The sequence below is a fragment of the Hylobates moloch genome, unplaced genomic scaffold (assembly GCF_009828535.3).
Source record: "Hylobates moloch isolate HMO894 unplaced genomic scaffold, HMol_V3 SCAFFOLD_22, whole genome shotgun sequence".
NCBI classification, from domain to species: Eukaryota; Metazoa; Chordata; class Mammalia; order Primates; family Hylobatidae; genus Hylobates; species Hylobates moloch.
In genome coordinates, this window is record NW_026652297.1 from 41,630,463 (window position 1) to 41,657,981 (window position 27,519).

The following is a 27,519-nucleotide window of genomic DNA, read 5'->3' on the forward strand; positions in this document are numbered from 1 at the left end:
AATCAATTAATCAATCAGAGGCCAAATAAAGTGGTACTCTTTCAAGTGCTACTTTGATGGTTCTGGCAGAAGGTATGGGAAGACGAGGTCAATGAGAGCTGGAAAGATTGTTCTAGAAAGCTTCCTGTGGGGGCGGGGGTGGGATTTAGAAAGGTGGGAGACAGTGGGAATCTCAACTCCTGTGAATAATGTGACATGGATAAAGCCTGGGGGGAATGTGCATTTTCCATGTAGCAGCTAGCCAGCCTGATGAGAGGAGAGAATGCACGGTAGAGTGTCGTGGGAAAGTCTCAAATTTATTAAGAGCACAGTCTTGGATTTTGGTATTGTGCATGCATGCATGTGTGTGTACACTATGTTTATGTTAATGCGAAGTTGTTATAAAAACATGATTCGAACTTGAAAATTGTTTGTAAAGACATAAAGACAACATATGTGATAACACAGAAAATGCTCCAGTCATGTTTGTGCTTTTGTTTATTCTCTCCCACGTCTTCTCTGTGATGGTAAAGAGTTGGCGAGCCATAGATAATCAAACGCCACAGAAAATTCTCAAATGTAATTTTACCCATTCAGTTTCACTGGCTTTTCTTTCTATTCTTTAGCACAGCTGTAAAAACAAAAATAATTTAACATATCGGAATTTTTCCCATTGGTTTTAATTCCTGTTGTCTGTAATAAACAAGAAAATGGTTTAAAGCAGGCATCTAAAGGGAGAATGGATCCAGATAACCTGGTTCATCTGCAGACCTGGTCTGCTAGCCCTGTTTCTGGTTGGGGATCCCTAAATATGCTTTGGACCCCAAGTAGACCAGAGATTGTGATAGTAACCCATGAAGATGATTGCTAAATAATTCCCTTGCACTTCTTAATTCAAAATCAAGGTAGGTTTGCATGAATTAAACAGCTTTAAAGAAATAAATGAGGGCCACACTTGAGAATTTTTTAGATGGTGGTATATCCTTGAACAAATATGTTCCATTTGAGGGTGAGTCTCTGTGATATTTCATCAACGGAGTTGGTTAGTTCAGGTGACTTACGTACCATGTTAGTGGGTCAGTGGTAGAGTACTCCCACTTAGTACCACAGAAAACAGTTTGTGTTTGTTTTGTGTTTAAGTTGTAGGACAAAGGGAGTTCCAGCTAGCAAACTGGCAACATATGTCTAGAGGATCTATGTTTGCCATAACAATGATGAGTGGTAAAATAAACTGGATGGCTTAATAGAGACTAGTAGGCATTTTTGGAAAAAAATGTAAAGTATGTGCTATGTGCTATTTGTGATCCATTTTTTATGCGTTAATAGTCTTACATTCACAAACCAAAAGCAACATATTATTATTTATAGTTTTGCTGACAATGAAATTGGTATTTTTAAAGATGTAATCTTCGGGCCACCAGTGGGTTTTCCAGTATGTTCGGAAACTACTGTTTTCTATTCTTAGTACTTAAAGCACTACAGACAGCCCTAACTTACACAAAAGTTATTGTCCAATATTTTATGGTATCCTTGGTGTCTTTCTTTTCCCATAGAATAAGCAATGTTATAAATAGCAGTTATGTTGTCAGGCTAGCACACAAAAGACTGTTTAATAGATGGTAGTTAAATATGTATTTGTTGAATGAATAAGTATACAAACATTAGCTCTGTTTGCTTGAATTTTATGTCCTTAAATCAAGGGATCATATGATATAAGAGAGAGAAAGTATTTCCTGTTTCTTTGCAGGGAGATAAAGTTAGACCTGTGCAGTGTTTTACAGTAAGTGAACACGAATCTCATTCATTTCTGGAGCTCCCTGGTCCTAGCTTCCAATTTCTTTACCTTGGCCATTCCACTTTGGGTGAGTTAGGACAGTTTTGCCCATTCTACCTATTACACAATTATTTACTATTCTTTGCTTCTTCTCTATCAAAACTCTCTTCTTTAGAAAAACTGATTTTAATTAGATATTAGAAAGAACAGGTTTAGATACAACTGATTTGTATGATGTTGTGACTAATAACGTCATAACCACCATAAATTATCCAGCTTTCTAAAAAGTAGGTGCGAATAATCTCAAGTGAATAGTGAAAGATATTTAATCGGCGAAACAAGGCAGAAATTTCCAAGCATTGTATAACAGACCTGGGCCAGGAGAGGAAAATATTTTTAATAGAAATGCTTGTTTTGTTTGGCCCTATCACACTTTCCCTGGAAATTCTCCCTACTGGGTCTGCTTATGGCCCATATTGAAATCTAAATACTTTTCCATATAACATCTCTTTTCACCATGTCTTAAGGGTATCTATGAATGAGACCACATTTATAATATCAGCTTCATCTCCGTCCTCTGTATGTTCTTTTACAGATACCAGGGACCATAAATGCTATTTTTTTCTCTCTTTGCCAATGTCCAAGCCAGCCTTAGTTCTTTCAAGGATAAGTGGTCCACAAATATTAGCCATGAGCAATAGCACCTATGGCAGACATGAGCTCCAGATCGCCATCTTCTTAGCTTGTAAGCTTCAGTTTTCTCATCTGTAAAATGAGATGATATTAGAATCTAATTGAAATGTTGTGAGGATTGGTTGAGACAGGACTGATTCAATTCTTATGTAGTGCCTAATATACATAGTGAAAATACAGCAAGTGAAAAATATTTCATGCTGTTGTTGTCGTTGTATCTCCTGTCACCCTCTGCCATCATGTATCTGGTTCTTAGACTTCTACGTTTTTGCTACCACTTTCTTTCACATTTTAGAGGAGAGGTTACAGAGTTCAAGACCTTGCAAGATTTAATTCACTGTCTGCAACCACCATCTATAGACCACCAGCCTGATAAGCATACCAGCAGGGTTTGCAGTGAAGATCTATGATGCAGTAGTTCCCATTGGTAAGGTCACTTTGCCATGTCCAAGTCTGCCTATAGCTTGCCATTCTCCCTCCAGAACATTCTTTTCCATGGCAATTCCAGCTCCTTCCTTGGCTATTTTCCAGTGCCTTCCAGTCATCCTATGGCAGTCTTTCATTTCCAACAAAACTGTAGTCCATCCAGAAGGACTGCCAGGATAGGCTTTGCCAAGCTGGAAGCTTGCTAGTAAGTAGTGCACTGGCCGTAAGGATGTAAGAGGATCAATCCAACTGGGATAAGTTGTTTGTTTCTTTTCTGGCACATCTATTTCCAGCCCTACATAATTTATGCCCATGCATGACTCCTGAGACACCTGTCCCTATGACCTCTCACTTTCATACCCCCTCTGCCATACATACCCTGTTGTCTCAGGAAAAGAAGCTGAGCCCTTCCTCCCTTTTTACTCAGTTCTGTAAACTTTATCGAATTCTGTGTCCCAAACTATTCAGGCAAGAGAATCCCCATCTTTTAGCCTCAATGATGTCTGAACTCCTACTGAGAGCCAGCCTCTGAGTCCACCTAGTGGGTTCAGAAGATCGGATACAAATCACTGTACATGGCTCTTTTCATGTCATATCTGAGCTTTCTACAGAAACTGATCAGATGAGATTATCTGAGCAATTCCTTTTATCCCTTCTTGTTTTATATTAAGCTTTTAAAACTACTTTCCCTCCAGACAAGCATAGACTTTCCTATTTGAGTGTAATGTAGCCCATAACTAGTAAATCCAAACATTCTCTGGTTCTTTCATTCATATATGCCTATTGAGTGGTGCCTTTACTGTAGCATTTCAAATCATGTTCTGGAAGTCTACATTCACTTAACACTGTATGGCCAGTATTTCATCTTCCAGAGTTACCTTTCCCCAAGAGTCCAACTGGCACTTATGTTTCCCATTCTGTGGTTTTCCACCTGAGATTCTAGAACCTCTAAAATATGCTTTCTCTCATTTTAATTGACAGTATAATTTGGGACCACCAGAATCCCTAGCAGGGCTATGTGTCCGCAATGAAGTTTAATAAATATCTTCATCAGGTCTCAATAGCAAGACCAAAGAAGACAGCAGGACTAAATATATTCACATATAATTATAGGGATAATCTAGGGGTAGGATTGAAAATAAACATACACATATACATATAAAAACTATACTTTTAATCACAATGAGCCTGAGTTCCAAAGACAGATGAAAGAGTTAGGGTGGCAGGGAATAGAGGAATAAGAATTTTGAAAAGATGTCTAGATATTTTCCTTCAGATCCTCTAAATACCTCTTTTCTAGTTCTTATTTTGTATTCATAGGCAAAAATCCCATTTTTGGGAAGCAATGTGCCACAATCCTAGCAAAGTACGATATATATATATATATATATATATAGAGAGAGAGAGAGAGAGAGAGAGAGAGAGAGAGGGCAATAATTCGTCAAGTATGTATTGAATAATCTGATTCTTTAGATTAACAAACAAAATTTTATTGTTATTCTTAAAAATAGCAGAAAAATAGCTTCAGCTTCATAAAAGCATCAGAATTGTACCATAGAAAACTCAGCATCTCTCTTCGTTACTCTCATCTCCCTCACTCATCCTGCCTAGCTTCACAGACTATAATAAAGAAGAGACAAGGCATTTTGTAAATATCTTTGTGAGTCTGTGGACAGGTCTTTTAAAAAACTAAAAACAAATTCTCCTGGAATTACGGGTATGGAGATTGATTTGGCTGGGTGCTAAGATGAGGAAGTAGCCCTCAGATCATTGCGATAAAAATTACCATGGGATGACTGATCATTTACTGAGTGCATATATTTATTTGCATTAGTTAACTAGTATTTGCATGCTTTTATTCTTCATTTCATTTATAATCTCCTAAAAGGCAGGAATGAGACCTTGTCTGTTTAGGGTCATATATAAAAGACCAACTCTATAAGACAAGGTGAAGGTTATGCGAAGCTTAGTCACTGTTTCTAAGTAAAACTCTCTTCAAGGCCTTGAGACATGGCTCGCATAGTTTCCAAGAAAAAAAAAATGTGAAGTAGGCAAATCGCACGGATTTTCACTTTGTGTTATTTGCCCTCTGAGTAACACCTTACCATCATCTTTCTCAGGGGCTCACAGTCCCCAGGTATTTAAATGTCCTCATCAACATCTATTATCTAAAACTTCATTTGCAAAAATAGAAGAATAAAATATTAACCCTTCTGGGGCAGCTTCCCTTTCATCATGAATCAGGGACTTCAGCTAAGGAACAAAGCCCTAACTAACAAATTTCAGATATCAACGTAAAGGGGGTATAATTTTAGGCAACATCCAATAAGAGTCTTCTATGTACATCCAATACCACATCTCGAAGCCTATCGCATGCTATGCTATGTTAGCTTTTTGGCTTCAGAAAGAGAGATAAAGGGGGATGCCGCCCTGCCCTGTAACTATGGTGGGGGCTCCAGCAGTAAACTGTAGAGTGTCAGATCACAGCTCTGTGATGTTCATGCTCTGTGACCATGAGCAAGTCACTTACTGTCCTGTGGCTCAGATCCCCCATCGAGTAAAATAAATAATACAATCTCATAGAAATGATGAGAAGATTAAGTATAAGACTTTGAGAGAAGTTCCCAGCATTGAGTAGTAAGCATTCAATAAATGCTAGCAATTATCACTACACAAGAGTCAGGAGTGTCCCATAAAATAATTGAAGTCAAGGTCTAGAAAGTCACCGCAAATAAGCTTTCTGCTAATATTAAAATTCTGCATTTGTGCTAACACCAACAGTTTGAGTAGGTAAGACAGAGGACTTAGAGATGAATGTTATTTCAATTAACATCTTGGGCTGGGCGCGGTAGCTCATGCATGTAATCCCAGCAATTTGGGAGGCCAAGGTGGGTGAATCACCTGAGGTCAGGAGTTTGAGACCAGCCTGGCCAACATGGTGAAACCCCGTCACACCTGTCATCCTAGCTACCCGGGAGGCTGAGGCAGGAAAATCGCTTGAACCTGGGAGGTGGAGGTTGTAGTGAGCCAAGATTGCACCGTTTCACTCCAGCCTGGGCAACAAGAGCGAAATTCCGTCTCAAAAAAAAAAAAAAAAAAAAAACAACTAATCAAACAAACAAAAAAAACCCAACAATTTACATCTTGTGGGGGTGGCAAAGTGGCAGCAGAACTCACCTTTAGTAATAAGAGAGGTAGACCCTGTCTCATTCCCCCCAGGAAGCAATGTGGTCCTTGCCTACTAAGAATAATTTCTTTCTTTCTTTCCTTCCCCCAGCCCCCACCTCCACCCCTTTCTTTAAAGATACGAGAATGTAAGAATTCTCCACCTATATTAGACCCATGCTTGGCTCCTAAGACCACGCCAGTTTTGATAGTGAAAGTCAAGGACACAACCATAATTGTCCTCCTCAATTTAGCATCAAATATAATGGCTGTTTACCCAACACTATAAATTATTGGCTTACTCAACACAATATATTATTGGCTTTTATACAATTATTTATACTTTTTAAAATAAACATCAAGAACAAGTGAGTGTGGAGTCTGTAACAATCCCCATTTAATTGGGAAAATCTTTCTTGCTAAGAGAGGGTTAAGAAAAGGCACTTTTAACAAATTCTCCTTGAACGCCCTTTTCTCTCCCTGCTCTCTGTTCCACAGCTGGCTGACGACTGCATGCACAAGGCAGGCAGAACTTCAGGGTTGCTGGGCAGCTTTACAACTTGGCAGCTGTCTTCAGCACATGCGCAACGATCAGGACAATAAAATATTGTTCATTGCTTCTACCCCACAACCAATTAGGTCAGCTGTAAATATTGGAATTGCTTGGTAAACATGCTGGAAGATTGTGCTGACTTGTTAATATAAGTGAAAATGTAATTAGATTTATAACACTTTTTTTCCAAGTCATAATTTACAACAACAACAACAGGAGAAAAAAAAAAATCTCTTGCAACCTGCTGAAATATCATTATTAAAATGCACATGAAATGTCAATTATGCCAGAGGGAGGCATTTAAGAGAAGTGAGTTTCCATACCGTGGGATTACACCATGGGGATTACATATTTCTTATTTATTTTTTTCCCTGGATCTTTTCTGCTGCCAAATGAAAAGGAACAGATAGTTTACTTATTTCACTCTGAAATATTGCTGCAGATAGTGCTAAGAAGTAAACCAAATAAACTTACTCCCTGGAAACCTACTCAATTCTCTTCAAAGCCCCAGGAAAAGCCGAGTAGTCACCATTCTTTTTTATTTATAAGCCCATCTCGCTTTAAGCAATAGTCATGTTCTTTAAAACATGTGGAAATAATTTTTTTCCTAAATGCTATTCTGTTTTACACTCTAAATGAATAGATTATTATATGGAATTCTGTGGGGGCAGTCCTTATGTAAAGATAAGAAATAAGCCCTCATTTTCATTTTAAAATCTGGAGTTTCCTCTGCTCACAGGGTCATAGTGGGAACGCCACTCTACTCTCACTCAAGGATGGTACAGAGTGACAGGACATTCATGTGATGTCCCAGGCACAGGTGCCACCACGTGCCCTCCCTGGGCAGGAGATCTTGGTGGCATCATCCCTGAGCTGGGCTTCATCCCATGAGGAGTGTTTGGGGCTCTGTGGGTCAGGTGAGGACACAACCATTATTGTCCTCCTCAACTTAGCATCAAATATAAAGGCTGCTTACCCAACACTATAGATTATTAGCTTACCCAGCACAATACGTTATTGGCTTTCATACAATTATTTATACCTTTTAAAATAAACATCAAGAACAAGTGAGTATGGAGTGTGTAACAGTCCCCATTTAATTGGGAAAACCTTTCTTGCCGAGAGAAGGTTAAGAAAAGGCACCTTTAACAGATTCTTCTCCTTGAATGTCCCGTTCCCTCCCTGCTCTCTCTTCCACCAGAGGGGTTCTAAGCCCACTTCCAATCATAACCCAGCCAGGTTGTTGCCCTTCTGCTTCCTGGTTTCCTCCTAATGAATGTAGGTGGTATTATATCTCATCTACATTTAAGGTACCAGTGGGGAAAAAGCTAGTTAAAAAAAATCATAAGGCCATGTATAAATGTGAAAGAAGCTGCCATTTTCTGTCTGTCTCAAACTTCTGAAATGTTCTGTTTAGATAATGGAAGAAATATTTTAATGCATTTTATTAGAATTGCTAGTTCATATATTGCAGATAAATTACTCTTTAGGGAAAGATTTTGGTGTTGCTACATAAGAATCAACCAAAATAAATCACATATGTGTGTGTATATATACACACATATGTATGACTTATTTACACATGCCAATACATACATATATTACGTATATACATTACAGATATAATATATATTACAGATATATAATAATGTTATATATATGTTATTATATATGTATATATAATATATAACATATATACATTACAGATATATATATACACACACACACACTACAGATATATTATATATATACTGGAGGATCTAGAAGAGCTAAAAATAAGGAGTGGCAAACTTTGATTTACAGACTTTGATTCAAAGTAGCCTTTTAATCCAGTGATATGGCTTTGTAATTGAGAACAATGCAAATGACCTTCCAAAATAAAAATGTCCAGTTTTTATTTACTTATTGCATGTAATAATTATGATTAATACCTTTATATTCACATTTTATTACAAGTAAAGAGCACATTAAAATTTCTAGTTCATAAAATAATATTTTTATGAAAAATATTTTTGTGCAGATTAGCTAGCTTTGCTTCAACTGAAATATTGTTTGATTTTATACTTAGTCAAGCCTGGTGCCTGGATTTTACACTCTTTAGGTATAAATATAAATATCCAGAGACCTTCTTTCTAAAAACCCCTGTTTTCAGCTGTTGCCCATAGCGTAGGTATCTGCTGCCAGGACCACGGGCAACATGCTTTCTTTTTTCTCACTTGACTTCTGTTTTATTCCTTTGAGAAATTCTTTAATGGATCAGCCTTGGAAACCAGTTTTAAGAGACTTAGAGATAGCTCAGAGGCAAAAGACAATTTGAAGGGATTTTCAGGGCCAGGTCAAGTATCTGCTTGGCTTGTGAGTTTAGTCTTCAGGAACAATACCAGTGTATCCTGCCCACAGCCATCGAGGTCCCACTCAAACTAATCGATTTCCATCATGCATCCCCTAGGCCCACCCAGGACAAGTTCTGAGCTGAGCAAAAATAAAAAACCTGTGAACCCACTGGCATAAGGCTTTGACATCTCTGCATAGATTCTATCTGTGTTTCTTTACAGCTAGTTGGGAAAAATTTGGGTGAATGTGTTAAAAAAGAAAACAAACAAGGAACCGTCCTGGGTGGCTTTTACATTTTTCTGTTTTTCAAAGTCAAAGAGCTATGTTAGAGGACTCAATCTTTAGGGAATCAGGAATAAGATCACAGAAGAAACATGTTTGTGTAATTACACAAGCAGATCATCTCTGTCAACCCTGATTCTATCCCTCCTTCCAACAGTCTTTCAAGGTCTATCTTCCCACCTAGAACCATCTTCCTTCTTGGAGGTAGGGCAGGGTAGGCATTCCTAATGAGGTGCTCTGTCATCAGACATTCTTACCCCCACCTCCAGATCTGCGGAGCTGCCTCAAGTTCTCCTCCTCCTTCCCCTTCTTCCTCCTTTCCTCTCCTTCAGTTCACCTTGCAGCCACTATATTTGGTTCTAGTATTTTTTCAAGCCAAGAAATAAGAGTAGAGAAGAGATGAAACAGTACTTTCCAAGGTGGGTGTGTATGTAGGTATGGATATAAAAATGTCAGGGGATAAGAGGCTTCTTCAAACCCTTGTCTAATAATACACTCCCTGGCTGGCCTGTTTCCACCCTGAGAATCACAGCATACACACAAGGCCAGAGGTTGGTGATGGGAGCACTGAAGCAGAAAGGAGGTGAGGAGACAAGAGAAGAAATGGAGAAGTAGGAAGAGCAACTGGATTCTGGAAAAAATAATTTACTATACCAAATTAGAGAGTACAATTATAAAATCAACACTTTTCCCAAGCACCTGATTTCTCTCTAACTCTCTGTTACCTGCACTTAGAAACACACTCTAAAATAAGCAAAAACGAAGGGCAAAGCAGACGATCCACAGTGAACCCAGCAGGGGCTGCAGATTGCTCACATCTGGGCTAGCAGTTGGGGTAAGGGTTCATAGAATCAAGTGAGGAAGATGTGAGAAGGGTTTCTCTCCTCAATTCAGTCAGGCCTCTTGCTTTCTCTATTTTATTCCTAAGGATTTCTTGAATCTCTAGTTTTTCCTTTTTTTTTTTTTTTTTGAGATGGAGTTTTACTCTTGTTGCCCAGGCTGGAGTGCAATGGCACGGTCTTGGCTCACTGCAACCTCTGCCTCCTGGCTTCAAGAGATTCTCATGCCTCAGCCTCCCAAGTAGCTGAGATTACAGGCACCCGCCACCACACCCAGCTGATTTTTGTATTTTTAGTAGAGATGGAGTTTCACCATGTTGGTCAGGCTGGTCTCAAACTTCTGATCTCAGGTGATCCTCCTGCCTCAACCTCCCAAAGTGCTGGGATTACAGGCATGAGCCACCACACCTGGCCTAGTTTTTCCATTTTTAATTCTAATCCCAAATCAAGCTACCGTCTTCTCTTCCTAGACAAACACTGAAATATCCTCTGGTGTGGTCTTCCGATATCTACACTTGTCCCTTCTCCGTTTTTATATCACAGCTTGAGGGATGCATAAAAAATGAAAATGTGAAATACTGCTTCCCTGGAATGGTTTCTCCATGCCCTTAAGAATGAGATCAAAATCCTTAACAATGCCCGTTATCATATAGCTCCTATCTCTCAAAAGCCCTCTAAACTTGAACTATATTCTACCCTCTCACTTGTCCAAATATGCATTATACTTCTTATCTGCCTTGGTCCTGTGTGTATACATAGAATGTGCTTCTGTCTTCCCATCTTTGCCTAATAAATTCTCACTGCATTCCAAGGATATTCTGAAACTCAACTCTAAATACCCCAGATTACCAAGATAAAAAGGACTTTGTATTTTATTAACATCCCAAAAATATCTAGCTTCTCATTATAAGGAATGATCTCTTTTCAAACAAAAATATGTCTCTCATTTGGTATTTTAAAAAGCTGATTTAGCAATAAAATATAAGTATTTTATTTTATTTTATTATACTTTAGGTTTTAGGGTACATGTGCACAATGTGCAGGTTTGTTACATATGTATCCATGTGCCATGTTGATTTCCTGCACCCATTAACTCGTCATTTAGCATTAGGTATATCTCCTAATGCTGTCCCTCCCCCCTCCCCCAACCCCACAACAGTCCCCGGAGTGTGATGTTCCCCTTCCTGTGTCCATGAGTTCTCATTGTTCAGTTCCCACCTATGAGTGAGAACATGCGGTGTTTGGTTTTTTGTCCTTGCAATAGTTTACTGAGAATGATGTTTTCCAGTTTCATCCATGTCCCTACAAAGGACATGAACTCATCATTTTTTATGGCTGCATAGCATTCCATGGTGTATATGTGCCACATTTTCTTAATCCAGTCTATCGTTGTTGGACATTTGGGTTGGTTCCAACTCTTTGCTATTGTGAATAGTGCCGCAATAAACATACGTGTGCATGTGTCTTTATAGCAGCATGATTTATAGTCCTTTGGGTATATACCCAGTAATGGGATGGCTGGGTCAAATGGTATTTCTAGTTCTAGACCCCTGAGGAATCGCCACACTGACTTCCACAATGGTTGAACTAGTTTACAGTCCCACCAACAGTGTAAAAGTGTTCCTGTTTCTCCACATCCTCTCCAGCACCTGTTGTTTCCTGATTTTTTAATGATGGCCATTCTAACTGGTGTGAGATGGTATCTCACTGTGGTTTTGATTTGCATTTCTCTGATGGCCAGTGATGATGAGCATTTCTTCATGTGTTTTTTGGCTGCATAAATGTCTTCTTTTGAGAAGTGTCTGTTCATGTTCTTTGCCCACTTTTTGATGGGGTTGTTTGTTTTTTTCTTGTAAATTTGTTTGAGTTCATTGTAGATTCTGGATATTAGCCCTTTGTCAGATGAGTAGGTTGCAAAAATTTTCTCCCATTCTGTAGGTTGCCTGTTCACTCTGATGGTAGTTTTTTTTGCTGTGCAGAAGCTCTTTAGTTTAATTAGACCCCATTTGTCAATTTTGGCTTTTGTTGCCATTGCTTTTGGTGTTTTAGACATGAAGTCCTTGCCCACGCCTATGTCCTGAATGGTATTGCCTAGGTTTTCTTGTAGGATTTTAATGGTTTTAGGTCTAACATTTAAGTTTTTAATCCATCAAGACGAAGTCAAATTGTCCCTGTTTGCAGATGACATGATTGTATATCTAGAAAACCCCATTGTCTCAGCCCAAAATCTCCTTAAGCTGATTAGCAACTTCAGCAAAGTCTCAGGATACAGAATCAATGTACAAAAATCACAAGCATTCTTGTACACCAATAACAGACAAACAGAGAGCCAAATCATGAGTGAACTCCCATTCACAATTGCTTCAAAGAGAATCAAATACCTAGGAATCCAACTTACCAGGGATGTGAAGGACCTCTTCAAGGAGAACTACAAACCACTGCTCAATGAAATAAAAGAGGATACAAACAAATGGAAGAACATTCCATGCTCATGGGCTGGAAGAATCAATATCGTGAAAATGGCCATACTGCCCAAGGTCATTTATAGATTCAATGCCATCCCCATCAAGCTACCAATGACTTTCTTCACAGAATTGGAAAAAAATTACTTTAAAGTTCATATGGAACCAAAAAAGAGCCCGCATCGCCAAGTCAATCCTAAGCCAAAAGAACAAAGCTGGAGGCATCATGCTACCTGACTTCAAACTATACTACAAGGCTACAGTAACCAAAACAGCATGGTACTGGTACCACAACAGAGACATAGATCAATGGAACAGAACAGAGCCCTCAGAAATGATGCCGCATATCTACAACTATCTGATCTTTGACAAACCTGACAAAAACAAGAAATGGGGAAAGGATTCCCTATTTAATAAATGGTGCTGGGAAAACTGGCTAGCCATATGTAGAAAGCTGAAACTGGATCCCTTCCTTACACCTTATACAAAAATATAAGTATTTTAAATAATGCCCAATTAGTTGCAAGTAAGAGAAACCAATTAAAAATAAAGACAAGAAAATTTCTGATAAGGAATTTCAGATCAGAAAAACTCTAAGGGAGAAAGTGATGTTGGCCTTCAGGTGAGACTGGAACCAGGAATGGGAAATCTGTGTGTCCCACCCAAGGAGGCAGCTCTGTCAGCTGCAATCTGCCACGGGTCCATGTGAGCTGTGGTGTAGACCTCACCCTCTGCACAAACGCTCTCTTTACCTCTGTAAAGCAGCAGATGGTTGTCCCTGTCCTGAAGTCATATCCCTGCTCACAAACTAGGTGACTAGCTTCTCAGTTTCCAGTTTCTCATGACAAGAAGAGAGTATCCAATTGACTCAGCTCAAGTCAGCTTTCTGTGTTATATCAGGAAGTGGAGACATTAGGAACAAACTTGACCATTGGGTAGGGGATGAAATAGTTCTCAAAGAAGAAGTAAAGGAGTGCAGATATGGACTTGGAAGAAACTCCAAAGGATTTATTCCAAATAAACACAAGAACAATAGTCACAGTAAATAAATACTTTTAAGCATTATCACATCAATTAGGACATATGTGTATATTTTATACATATAAAATATAGTTATACATACATATCTGCCCTAATTAATAGGATAATGCTGAAAAGTATTTACATATTTTATGTAAAATATATATTTATATTATATATGTATATAAATATATAATACACTTTAATACATTATATAATATATGTTTTTTATATATATTATATACGAACAATTTTATATATAGGAAAATTCAGACTGGTTCTCCTCTCAGGTGAAATGTACTTAGCAACTGTGATAGTAAATCATTGGGACTTTGCTGAAGTCACTTTCTCAGATCTTCTGGAAGGCCTACATTGAGTGGGCACCGTAAAAGATTGGTTTATGGCTTGGGTATTTCTTGCATTTTAATGAGGCTTGGAAACTTAGATGTTATTCACTGCAGCTGCCAATCAAGTATTTGTGCAATTCAGGCATACATGTATGTGTGTATATATATATATACATATACGAAATATATGAGATACATAAAAATATATTTTCATGTTATATATAGACCCATATATGCTGTAATTTTATATAAAATTACATGTTTGCTATACCTACTAGGTACTCAGTGGTATAGCACACACTTGTGTAAATCTAACCTTGAGAAGTATATGTCTGGTATGCAAGAAAAATTAGCTATCAATTAATTGCAGAATTGATTGTATAAATTAATGCAGGGCATATTTCCATCTAATATTTGTTGAGTGCCTTTGATATGCGTTGTGCTTTCATCAATTTATTAATGAGAAAGCTGTGTTGAAGGATGGGTCCGGTATTGTGCTAAAGATCAGAAAATTAGGGAAATTAATAAGGAAGCCTTCCTGCAGGAGGCAGGTCTTGAGCTACATTTGAAATGCCAAATGCTTCAACAGCTGGCGTTCTGTGATCTGCAGGAATAAGAAAAAAAATTAGTACAAAGCAAAGCAAACCTGATTGGCTTTCCCTCAGGTGACATTTACCTGGCAACTATAATAGGTAAATCACTGGGACTTTGCTCAAGTCACTTTCTCAGATCTTCTGGAAGGCCTGCCTGGAGCGGGCACTGTAAAAGATTGGTTTATGGTTCGGGTATTTGTTACATTTTAATAAGGCTTGGAAACTTAGATGTTATTCACTCCAACCGCCAATCAAGTACTTGCGTAAAAGCAAGACAAACATAACAATAAATGCTAAGCACTCCAGCGTACAGCAACTCTGGCAGGATGTACTGCAGGCTTTATGAATGTATGAGAGTGAATATACAGAAGCTTGGGAAAAGGTCATTGGTATTTTTGGAGCAATAAATCAAGTATGGAAAGATTTGCATTTTGGCTGTATAACATGCAGGACTGGATTAGAGGGAGAGAATACTTTGAAGTAATATTTCTCTGCTGACTTGTTTTATTAGCTTCTTTTAAACATGTTACATTATTGCTTATAGAATTTCATTTACTCGGATTGGCAGCTTGATAAATACGTCTATTGGCGATGATTTGGATTGCTCTGGGCATTAATATTATTAAAACCTGTCACAAGGAAATGTCTGAAAGATGACTTACTGTAAAGATTGCAGCATGAAATAAATCATCCAGTGGTATTTGTTACCATTTATGGCCTCTTGGAGCTGAGTCAATCCCTTTTTATGTTGCATTATTTTTCAAGTTTTTATAGCCTTACATTATATATTGCTGTCAGAAATGAACAGATGGGGTGTCGAACACAGGCTTCCTGAATAATTCCCACCCTCCAGTTATTGGTATGAAGGACAAGCGCAAAACTGCATTCTCAAGCAAAAAGAAGAGAGAAAGAGGTGGGGAAGTTGCTGTTGAGGAAAGGGATCCCTTTGTCAGATGCTTTAGGCCAATCCCACCAGCTGGTTGGAATCCCTGACTGGCAGTCACCGTGTTTGGGTTTCAAGCAAGAGATGAGGTGGCTGAATCTGGCACCAGCAGCTAAAAACTGCAGTTTTCAAATGCATTTTTTTCCTGAGTGCCTCTTGCTGAGACACCCACCTCCACATTTGGAGGTAAATCTGTCTTATTACTTTTTTCCTAAAAAGCTGAGAAAAAAAAAAAAAAAAAAACCCTGGTAGAACAAAAAGAAAGATGCACAGAAAGAACTGAATATTCTTTGAGTGGGTGACTAATACTGCAAACATCCTGTTCTTGGGCTTGGGGGTGGGGCGTGAAGGATTCTGAGTAATGTGGATTGCTTTGCAGGGCCCTGAGCATCAATATAAAAAAAAATAAAAGGAGCACCCTGGAGGTTCTCAACATCTCACAGAGGAGGCAGGAACATGGTGCTCCAAGACTTCCTACACACTGAAGGGCAATGTGCCCTTAGGAGTCATTAGCTGCCCCCACTGACAGGACCAGGCAGCCACTAAACCTTTCGGGAGCCCCTCTGCAAAGCTCTGAGGCTTTGCAACCATTGGAGGAGGAGAGAAAGTTAACTCACTAAAAGGCCAGCCAACTGTTTTTTGTTTGTTTTTGTTTTTGAGACAGGGTCTTGCTCTGTCACCTTGGCTGGAGTGCAGTGGCACCATCATAGCAGGCTTGAGCAATCCTCCCACCTCACCCTCTGGGGTAACTAGTACAACAGTCATGAGCCACCATGCCCAGCTAACTTTTAAAATTTTTGGTAGGGATAGGGTCTCACTCTGTTGCCCACTCTGATTTCAAACTCCTGGCCTCAAGTGATCCTCCCACCTTGACTTCCCAAAGCACTGGAGTTAACAGACGTGAGCCATTTCATCTGGCCAAGCCAACCATCTTTTTAAGAGGAGGGGAAACATGAAATTTTCCTCACCTAGTCTCCACACACACTACGACGTCCATTCTGAGTAGTTGTACAAAGTACTAGCATATTATAGAGAAACAGAAAATGGACACAAAGCCTGAGTGTCTGGAATTCAAATTTATTGCTCACCACCTTGGGACTTTGAGTGAGTCACTTAATTTCTCTTCATCATAAAATGGGGATAAAAATATTTTTTCCTACCTACCTCATGGTGTTGCTGGGAAAAGTCAAATCACACACACACACACACACACACACACACACGCACACATTCAAGTTTACTGGCCCCTACATTTGTCAAAGATAGGTATTTGAGTCACCATGTTACAGCCAGATTCTTACCTTCTCTCCTATAAAGCTCTGCATCTTCACGAGTTTATCAATCTCTGTTACTCATCTCCTCATCCCCAGATCCCTAAATGTTCAGCCCTTTCTCCACCATCTCTTAAAAGTGCTACCTTACTAGGAGCGATTTGCAGACAGTCATCTACAGCCTCTCCAAAAAGAGACCCATTCTCTCTTACCACACCCCTAGACTCCCTCGTCTCAATCGTTTCTTCTTTATGTCATTTCCGAAAGGACCTTTCATATGAGTTTCTGTCTATTTGTCTCATTCGTGTGAGGATGTCATTTGGATAAGCCCATTTAAAAGTCCATATTTACCAATGACACCTGAAACCGGCAGGGCTGTGGAGGAATGTTTCTTTCCAGGCAAAGTTTACAGCGTTGCTCCTTTTCATTTGAGATCTCATTCTTGAGTAGCACAGAAAGTTTTCTGTCCTTAACCCAGAGAGAGAGTGTGTTAAAGGGTGAATTTCAGATGTTTGAGTTTATAAAGGCAGTCAATTAGTTATGTATGCAGAGCTAGAATTTCTGTATTCCTGTGAGAGATACCTCTGGCCCCTTCTCTGCCTCTTTTTTCTCATTGCCTCTACAAAAGGACATTTGCATAAACCCCATCGTCCTCACCAAATTGGCAGCACTGAGCCCCCATAGGCTGATCCATAAACATTTCACTTTTTTTTTTTTTTTTTTTTGAGATAGAGTTGCTCTTGTTGCCCAGGCTGGAGTACAGTGGCATGATCTCAGCTCACTGCGACCTCCTCCTCCCAGGTTCAAGCGATTCTCCTGCTGCAGCCTCCTGAGTAGCTGGGATTACAGGCATGCGCCACCACACCCAGCTAATTTTATGTTTTTAGTAGAGATGGGGTTTCTCCATGTTGGTCAGGCTGGTCTTGAACTCCTGACCTCAGGTGATCCTCCCACCTTGGCCTCCCAAAGTGCTGGGATTACAGGCGTGAGCCACCAGGCCCACCTGCCACATTTGTTTAACTCTTAAATATTGCATCAATCTATAAAATATAAAATTTCTCTTTTTTCTTTCTTCTCCTTCCCTTCCTTTTCTATCCATCTCTTTTTTGCCTTCCTTATCTTTTGCATTTTATTTCCTTTTACAAGGATATATTGAATGAGTCATCAAAGTTCTTAGCATCTTCTGAATAAGCATCATGATGTCTGTGTTTCCACATAGTAATTTTCTTTTCTCATGAGAGGTTATAATTCACCAAGCCGAACAATCAGTGAATTACCTTTTCTTTCCTCTGGACATTTAGCGTGAACCAGCCATCAATGTTCTCTCACCATGCTGAGAAAGTTGATGCTCACCAATTTCCTCTTCAGTTAGTGGCCTATCCTGCTTTAAAGAAGAGACATGTGGCACTAGGCTTGATGTCTGGCTCTCTTAGTAATTGGCAGTCATATATTCTCTCCAGGCTAAATCCCCTATCTGTGAAATTACAGAGAAAATGAGACATAATCATCTAAGCTTTGAACTTTTATCATTTACTCCTGTTCCCGCTGTCATATCCAGAAACAACCTCAGGGTAACTAATTTCTCCTTGTTGTGCTTTGCCTTTTCTGGGAGGAAAGACTTCCACTGGCTTGGCAACATGGCTCACGCCTGTAATCCCAGCACTTGGGAAGGCATAGGTGGGAGGATCACTTGAGCCCAGGAGTTCAAGACCAGCCTGGGCAACATGGTGAAACCCTGTCTCTACAAAAAATAAAAATAAAAAAACACACAAAAATTAGCCAGGTGTGATGGCTCATGCCTGTAGTCCCAGCTACTTGGGAGGCTGAGGTGGGAGGATCATTTGAGCCCAGGAGGTCGAGGCTGCAGTGAGCTGAGATGATGTCACTGCGCTCCAGCCTGGATGGCAGAGCCAGACCCTGTCTCAAAAAAAAAAAAAAAAAAAAAAAAAAAAGACTTCTGCTGATTATAGTTGCCAGATATCTGTGTCCAATCAGTTGCAAAATACTACCTCATGCAGAGTTCATAAATCCTCTTCCTTCTCCTAGTTTAGCTTTCATTTTAAAAAGTTATCATAAATTCACTAAAACCATTAATTCATGTATTAAACTATCTGAAAGGTAGGGATGCCTCTTCAGTGTGTTGGGTGTGGGGTTGGGAAGACATGCAACTTTAACCCAGAGTGACCTGAGATAATGAAGTTTCATAGTAATGGCTAATTACTGTTACCTACCTCTTTATTATTAATTCCACAATTCCGGCACATAAAATAACTTAATCATTTTCAGAATTTGCATGACTAATGGAGTGAGTTCTGATAGAATAAGGATAAGTTTCATAATTAGGTTTTGCTGGGAACTTGTGCAAACCAGTCTATTTATAATTTGGTCAGCTCCTGATTTTTAATGAGGACATTGAGAGGGACTGAAGCCTCTGGCAGCATTCACTTCATGTTTTAATTACCCACAGTAATTCTGACAATTACACATATGTCATAAATCACATCATAATGACCCGTGAAGAAAGTGTATTTAATTACTGAAAGGGGAGTTTTCAGGTTAAATGCATGGCGGGGGTATGCCGTGATGTGAACCACATTTGAAAACCAATAACCGGGCATGGTGGCTCATGCCTGTAATCCCAGCACTTTGGGAGTCTGAGGTGGGTGGATCACCTGAGGTCAGGAGTTCCAGACCAGTCTGGCCAACATGGCGAAACCATGTCTCTACTAAAAGTACAAAAATTAGCCAGGTATGGTGGTGCACACCTGTACTCCCAGCTACTCTGGAGGCTGAGGCAGTAGTATCGCTTGAACCCGGGAGGTGGAGGTTGCAATGAGCCAAGATTGAGCCACTGGGCTTCAGCCTGGGCAACAGAGTGAGGCTCCATCTCAAAAAAATAAAAAATAAAAATAAAAAACAGGAAAAAAAAAAAAGAAAGAAAACCAAGCCTCCTGTTTCTGTGGCCTGGGAGAAGCAGTCTTAGTGAATAAGGAAAGCTGTGGTTGAATTTCCAGTTTTAACTCTGGCTTGTAAAGATCTTTGAAGTCATCACTCCTGTCCTTACAATAACAAAAAAACTAAACAAACTGAAAATTAGAGACTTTTCTTGGCTCATCAATGAAACTGAGGTTATAGGGCAAAATCCAGAAATGTGGAGAATCGCAGCTGAGATCTGCTCACTGGGGGAAGCACTGAGGCTGTAAACTAGTAGGAATATTTACATGATAACTGGGATAAATTACTAGAGGCTGAGTGTGGATAAGGTATAGAATGAGAAACTCCTGGGGGCACACTTTGGAGGGTTTTGCCTTCAGAAGTCCTACCAGGTTCCAGGATTTTTCCAATGAAAGGCCTAGAAAAAGTCCCTCAGAGACTCTGGCAGGGTGAGAGAAAGAGTAACGATTGTGAAATACAACCAGAGGCCGGGCACGATGGCTCATGCCTATAATCCTAGCACTTTGGGAGGCCGAGGTGGGCGGATCACCTGAGGTCAGGAGTTGAAGACCAGCCCGACCAACATGATGAAACCCCGTCTTTACTAAAAATAGAAAAATTAGCAGGGCATGTTGGTGGGTGCCCGTAATTCCAGCTACTGGGGAGGTTGAGGCAGGAGAATCGCTTAAAGCCAGGAGAAGGAGGTTGCAGTGTGTGAGATCGCACCACTGCCCTCCAGCCTGGGCGACAGAGCAAAACTCTGTCTCAAATTAAAAAAATTAAAAAAACTGAAGTCGGGAGTTCGAGACCAGCCTGGCCAACATAGCAAAACCACATCTCTACTAAAAATACAAAAATTAACTGGTCATGGTGGTGGGCGCCTGTAATCCCAGCTACCCTGGAGGCCGAGGCAGGAGAATCTCTTGAACCCAGGAGGCGGAGGTTGTGGTGAGCCAAGATTGTGCCATTGCACCCCAGCTCAGGAGACAGAGCAAGACTCTGTCTAAAAAAAAAAGGAAAAGGAAAAAAGAAATACAATCAGAGCACTCTCCATTACAAGGACCTGCTCTCCAGGGAAAAAATACTTTCCCAGGGCTTTGCCTCAGCTGAGGGAATGGCATGTCTCCTACTCTACCCCTGTATCACCTGAAGAAGAAAGGAGAAACATGGGGAGTTAAGATCCATGCTGATGGTCACAGCCTCCAAAAACAGACCCACTAAAAATCTGAGACTTCATCATACAATCATATAATCTTCCTGTATCCTACACATTACCACCACACCAATAGGGCTTCAGTATCACAAAAGTGAATTATAGTTGAAAGAGGTGCAAGGTACGGCTTATTCAAGAAGGAGTTCTTAGGAAAACCCAAAGACAATGAAGTAGACAAAAGCAATGACACTAGAGGAATTTAGAGCCTCTGAAAACTACAACTACAGCAAACAGTGCAATTCCTAGCTAGATTAACATAAAACCTCACACTGAACACCTATTTACCTCAGTTCTTATTATCCAATACAACATATCCTATTGTAAAACAAAATTGCAAAGAATGCAAAAAGCAAAAACAAAACAAAACTCTCTCTGAGATGTTCAATTTAAAACCACACCATTTATAAATTCGGAAAGGAGACTTTATTTCTTGTAAAAGGTTACAGCCTGTAAGGTGGCCATCCCACAAGCCGGGAAGTGTGCCTCCGGAAAAAACCAGAAACAGGAATTTCAAAGGAGAAGGGGTTGAGGTAGGAGCTTTTTGTTGAACAGGTTGGCAAAACATACGTATTCAACAGGTTACAGGAAGAGCTATGAATATGCATGCAACATAAGACCCATGTTTACCTTGGGGTGGAGACTTAATTTTTTTTAATGTCAGCTTTAGGAGTACAAGTGGTTTTTTGGTTATATGGATGAATTGCATTGTGGTGAAGTCTGAAATTTTAGTGTACCTGTCACCGAAGCAGTATACATTGTGCCCAATATGTAGTTTTTTATCCCTCATCCTCCTCCCAATGTCCCCCTTCTGAGTCTTCAGTGTCCCTTATACCACTCTGTATGCCTTTGCATACCCATAGCTTAGCTCCCACTTATAAGTCAGAACATACAGTATTTGATTTTCCATTACTGAGTTACTTTGCTTAGAATAATGGACTCTACTTTCATCCAAGTTGTGACAAAATACATTATTTTGTTCTTTTTTATGGCTGTGTAGTATTCCATGGTTGTATATATACCACATTTTCTTTATCCACTCATCAGTTGATAAGCACATAGGTTGTTTCCATATCTTTACAATTCTGAATTATGCTGCAATAAACATATGTGTGCAGGTGTCTTTTTGACATAGTTACTTTTATTGCCTTTGGGTAGATACCCAGTAGTGGGATTGCTGAATTGAATGGTAGATCTACTTGTGGTTCTCTGAGAATCTCCATACTGTTTTCCATACAGATCGTACTAATTTACGTTCCCACCCACCATGTAGAAGCATTCCCTTTTCACCACATCCATTGTTTTTTGACTTTTAATAATGGCCATTCTGGCTGGAGTAAAGGTGATACCTCATTATGGTTTTAATTTGCATTTATCTGGTGATTAGTTGAGCATTTTTCTGAAAACGTTGAGCATTTTTTTCACGTGTTTATTGGCCATTTGTATTTTTTTTTTTTTTTTGGAGAAATGAGACATTTAAATGTATCACAACTAGGCCCTAAACATCAAAATGCCTTGTCAGGGCATGAAGGCATGTAACAGTGTATCTTCTGGAAACCGGCCAGAACCAATCCATGGTTGATGGTCTTCTTATCTGTAGAAAGTGCTGAAATCAGTCTCTTGTCCAATAAAAGCTGTAGTTATGGCTGGTAGAACAGAGATCAGTTAATCAGAATGTGGTGGTGAACTACAAATTGTTTTAATATTGCTCATCTTGAGGTCAGTGCTTGTTTAGCTGCTAGAGAAACAAACAAAAAACTTTGTGGCAGTTAGAATGTCATTTATTTCTTAAGTGTAGGGTACATGACTTAACCCTTGCCTAGAATGGCCTTAAGTTCCGTTTATAATTTGGTATCTTATTGCCACAAAGTGTCTGTTCTGTCAGTCTTATAATCTCTATTTTAACATTAATACTAGTCAGTAGTTATGTTGAAACAATAGAAAGGAAGGGGATATCACGAGGCTCATCTAATCTCCTCTCCTATCATGGCTGGGAACTCAGTTTTAAAGGATTTCTCTGGGGTGCCCTTGTCCAAGAGGGAGTCTGTTCAGTCGGTCGGGGAAAGGGGTATTTAGAATTTTATTTTTATTTTATAGAGGAGAAAAACCAAGTAACAGAAACAAACTAAGAGATGATACCAATGTGGAATTATCAGAATTTGAAATAAGCATGATTAATATGTTAAAGACCCTGATAGAAAACATAGACAACATGGAACAACAAAGGGACAATGTAAGCAGAGAGGTAGACATCCTAAGAAATAATCAAAGGAAATACTAGAAATCAAAACCACAGTAACAGAAATAGAAAATGCCTTGATTGGCTCACCAGTAGACTGGACAGTGTGAAAAGGAGAGTAGCTTTTCCTCCCACTCCTCCCTCCCGCACACCACCACTCTGGCTGCACCGTGCTCTGAACTCCAGGCTTCTGCTAAGCTAGTGCCACCTTCATCTCCCTTCAGCCGCATCATGATTATCTTCCAGGACCTCATCAGCCACAGTGAGATGTTCTCTGACATTTACAAGATCTGGGAGATCACAAATGGGCTGTGCCTGGAAGTGGAGCAGAAGATGGTCAGTAAGACAACAGGGAACACTGATGACTCACTCACTCATTGGCAGAAATTCCTCCTCTGAAAGTACTGAGGGTGAAGTTACTGAAAGCACGATAATCACTGGTGTTGATATTGTTACAAACCATCACTTTCAGGACAGCAGCTTCACAAAAGAAGCCTACAAGAAGTATATCAAAGATTACATGAAATCAATCAAAGAAAAACTTGAAGAACAGAGACCAGAAAGCGTGAAACCTTTTATAACAGGAATGAAGAACAAATGAAGCACATCTTTGTTAATTTCAAAAACTACTAGTTCCATTTTTTTTTCTTTTTGAGATAGGGTCTCGCTCTGTCACCCAGGCTGGAGTGCAGTGGCACAATCACAGCTCACTGCAATCTCTGCCTCCTTGGTTCAAGTGATTCTCCTGCCTCAGTCTCTTCAGTAGCTGGGATTACAGGCATGCACCACCATGCCCAGCTAATTATTGTATTTTTAGTAGAGACAGGGTTTCACCACGTTGGCCAGGCTGATCTCGAACTCCTGGCCTCAAGTGATCCACCTGCCTTGGCCTTCCAAAGTGCTTGGATTACAGGCATGAGCCACATGCCCAGCAAAACTACCAGTTCTTTATTGGTGAAAACCTAAATCCACCTGGCATGGTTGCTCTGCTGAACTACCATAAGGATGGTCAGTATGACCCTATATATGATTTTTTAAAGAATGGTTTAGAAATTAAAAGATGTTAAGAAATTTGGTAACTACTTTGGATCTATCACCTGTCATCATAACTGGCTGCCATTTGTCATCAACACAACACCAGAGATTAAGACAAATGAGACTGATGTCATCTTGAGCTTTTTAATTGTTTTGACTCTGACTTATTTGGTGTGGAGGCATCACTTTTAAGGAAAAAAAAACTTGTTGTGTGGATTGTCTGAAAATAAAATGCATTTAAACTAAGAAAGAGAGAGAATAAATACTCTTGAGGATACATCTTCAGAAAATTTCCAAACTGATATAAAAGGCCATAAAGAAGAATAAAAAATAAGAACAATATCAAAAGAAAGTGGGACAAATTTAAAATGTGAATATATGCATAACTGGAATATGAGGAGGAGAAAGAAAAATGGAGAAGAAGAAATGTTTGAAGTAATAATAGCTGAGACCTTTCCAAAATTGATGCCAACCCACAGACCTGGAAAGCTCAGAAAACAGGTAGGATACATAACAAAATATATACCTATCATATTCAAACTGCTAAGAAAAAAAAGAAAGAAAATTACAAAAGAACCCAAATGAAAAAGAAGTCATCTTGTCCATGGAGAAACACGGAAAATAATTATAGTTGTCTTTTTGTCAGAAACCATAAGTAAGAACAGAGTGGAGTGAAAGTATTGAAAGAAAAACCCCATCAACCTAAAATCCTATTTGCAGTAAAATTTTTCTTCAAAATTGAAGGAAACAGGCAGACTTCCTCAAACAAAAACTGAGGCAGTTTATCACCAGCAGGCTTACCCTACAAGAAATGTCAAAAGATGGTAAGAAAGTCTTCAGGCAGAAGGAAAATTATATAGATCAGAAAGTGAGATCTATATAAAGAATATTCAAGACAGAATAAATGAATTAAATTTTTTTATTTTTAATTGACTTAAAATATAACTGTTTAAGATATTAATGGTAAAATTGTATGAGGTGACCAATATACCTAGATACTTGAAATGAATGACAGCAACATCATAAGAGATGGAAAGGATGAGTTGGAAATACTCTGCAATAAGCTACGTGCACTATACATCAGGCAGTGTAGTGTTTTTCAAAGAGAAACTTAAATCAGTTAAAAATATATATTGAAAATTTGAGGTCAACTCCTAATTTAAAAAAATAAATATAAGTGTTGTGTTGTGCTAAAAAAGAGATAAAAATGAAATCATATAAAATGCTCAAAACCAGAGAAGACAAGAAAGAAAGAACAAATGTAACAAATTAGAAAACAGTTACAAATGTGGTAGACATTAATCCAACTGTATCAATAATCTTTTCAATATGAGTGGCATAAATACAATTAAAAGACAGCTATTGTTAGAGTTGATAAAGAAACAGGATTCAACATGTGCTGTATATAAGAAATCTACTTTTAGTATAAATATTTGGACAGATTAAAAATAAAATAATGAAGAAAGATAAATCATGCTAACACTTATATTTAGTACCTTTTTTCTTGATGTCTATTGTGTTTATTATTAGTATAGCCACTACAGTTCTCCTTTAATTACTATTTTCATGCCGTTATTTTCCATCCTTTTACTTTCAACCTATTTTTGCTTTGAATCTAAATTCTGTCTCTTGTAAATGAAATACATATTTTATGAATATTATTATAACCTCTGTATTTTTATTAGTGTAATCTATTTGTACCTAAATTGATTATGAATAATGAAGCATTTAAGTCTGCCATTTGGTATTTTTTATATATGTCCCTTGTCTGTTTTTAATCTATTCCACCATTACTGCCTTATTTTATTGTTAAATGGATATTTTCTATTGTACCATTTTAATTCTCTTGTGATTTCTTTTAGAGTATTTTTATTTTATTAATGATTGCCTTGGAGATTACAATTAACAACTTATAGCAATATAGTTCATATTAATACTATCTTATTTTCACTAGTACATAACTGTTTTACTTCCATGTAGCTCTATTTCTTTGCCCACCTTTGTGCTATGATTATCATACAAATTACATCTTTATAATATAATACATTCATCAACACAATCCTATAATTGCTTTGCAAACTTGTATTTTAAGTCAGACAGATAATACAAAAGGATGGATAGATGGATGCATGGAAGAATGGATGGATGGATGGACGGATGCATAGAGAGATAATACTATCTTTCCTATTTACCTATGTAATTACTTTTACTGATACTCTATTTCTTAATGTGGATGCAAGTTAATGTTTGTCATCCTTTCATTTCAGCCTAAAGGAATTGTAATACTCTTTAGTATTGTTTGTAATAAAAGTATGCAAACAACAATTCTGGCCATTTTTCTTCATCTGAAAATGTCTCAATTTCTTCATAATTTTTGAATAGTACTTTGTTGGATATAGAATTCTTAACTGATAAGTCTTTTTTTTTGAAAACTTTATCTATGTTCTTCCACTGCCTTCTGGTTTTCATGGTTTCTGATGAGAAATTAGCTGTTAATCTCATTAAGGATCCCTTGTAGATGCTGAGTTGCTTTTTACTTGCTGCTTTCAAGATTCCTATTTGCCCTTGGCTCTGAACAATTTGATTATGATATATCCAGGTCTGAATCTCTTTGGGATTACTCTACTTAAACTTCCTTTAGTTGCTTAGATATGTAAGTTAATGTTTTCATTAAATATGTAAAATTCATGTCCATTATCTAAGTATTCTTTCTTCTTCTTTATTTCTCTCCCCTATTTCTGAAACTCCCATTTTGTGTATGTTGATACACTTGATGATGTCCCACCGTTTTCTGAAGCTTCTGTGTATATTTCTTCAATAGGTTTTTATTTCTATTTTTCTGACTGCATTATCTCCATTGACTTATATTCAAGCTCATTTATTCCTCCTTCTGCCAACTCAGATCTGCTGTTGAGCTCCTCCACTAAAATTTTCTTTTCAGTTATTGTACTTTTTAACTCCAGAATTTCCATTTGTTTTTTTCTTATAATCTAGCTCCTCATTGATATTTTGTATTCAGTGCTATATTGTTCTCATACTTTTCTTTAGTTCTTTAAAAATGGTTTCAGTTGGTCCTTTAAATATATTTATAATGGCTCTTATAAAATCTTTGCCTAGAAAGTCCAATGTCTGGGCTTCCTTCAGGACAGTTTCTATTGGTGTTCCCACCCCCCACCCCCCTGCCAGGTATGGTCCATACTTACTCTGTCTTTGTGTCTCATAATTTTTTGTTGAAAGCCAGGCATTTTAAATAATATTATATGACAACTCTAAAAAGTATTTTGCTATGCTTTATTGTATATTGACACTTAAATCTCTACTCACTTAGCTTTATGGTCAGCTAATGATTGCACTCAGATTTCCTTAAATGCCTTGAACTGATGAGTCCTCTTATATTTGTCAAGGGATTCTGTGTGCATA

General features: G+C 38.5%; 1 protein-coding gene and 1 pseudogene across 2 annotated transcripts in view; both read left to right on the top strand.

The window, feature by feature from the left end:
- Nucleotides 1-27,519, top strand: part of KCNU1 (potassium calcium-activated channel subfamily U member 1) — a 152,922-nt gene that overhangs the window by 82,054 nt on the left and 43,349 nt on the right. The gene's annotated exons all lie outside the window — the stretch shown is intronic.
- On the top strand, nucleotides 23,296-24,131 carry LOC116461745 (putative translationally-controlled tumor protein-like protein TPT1P8; annotated as a pseudogene).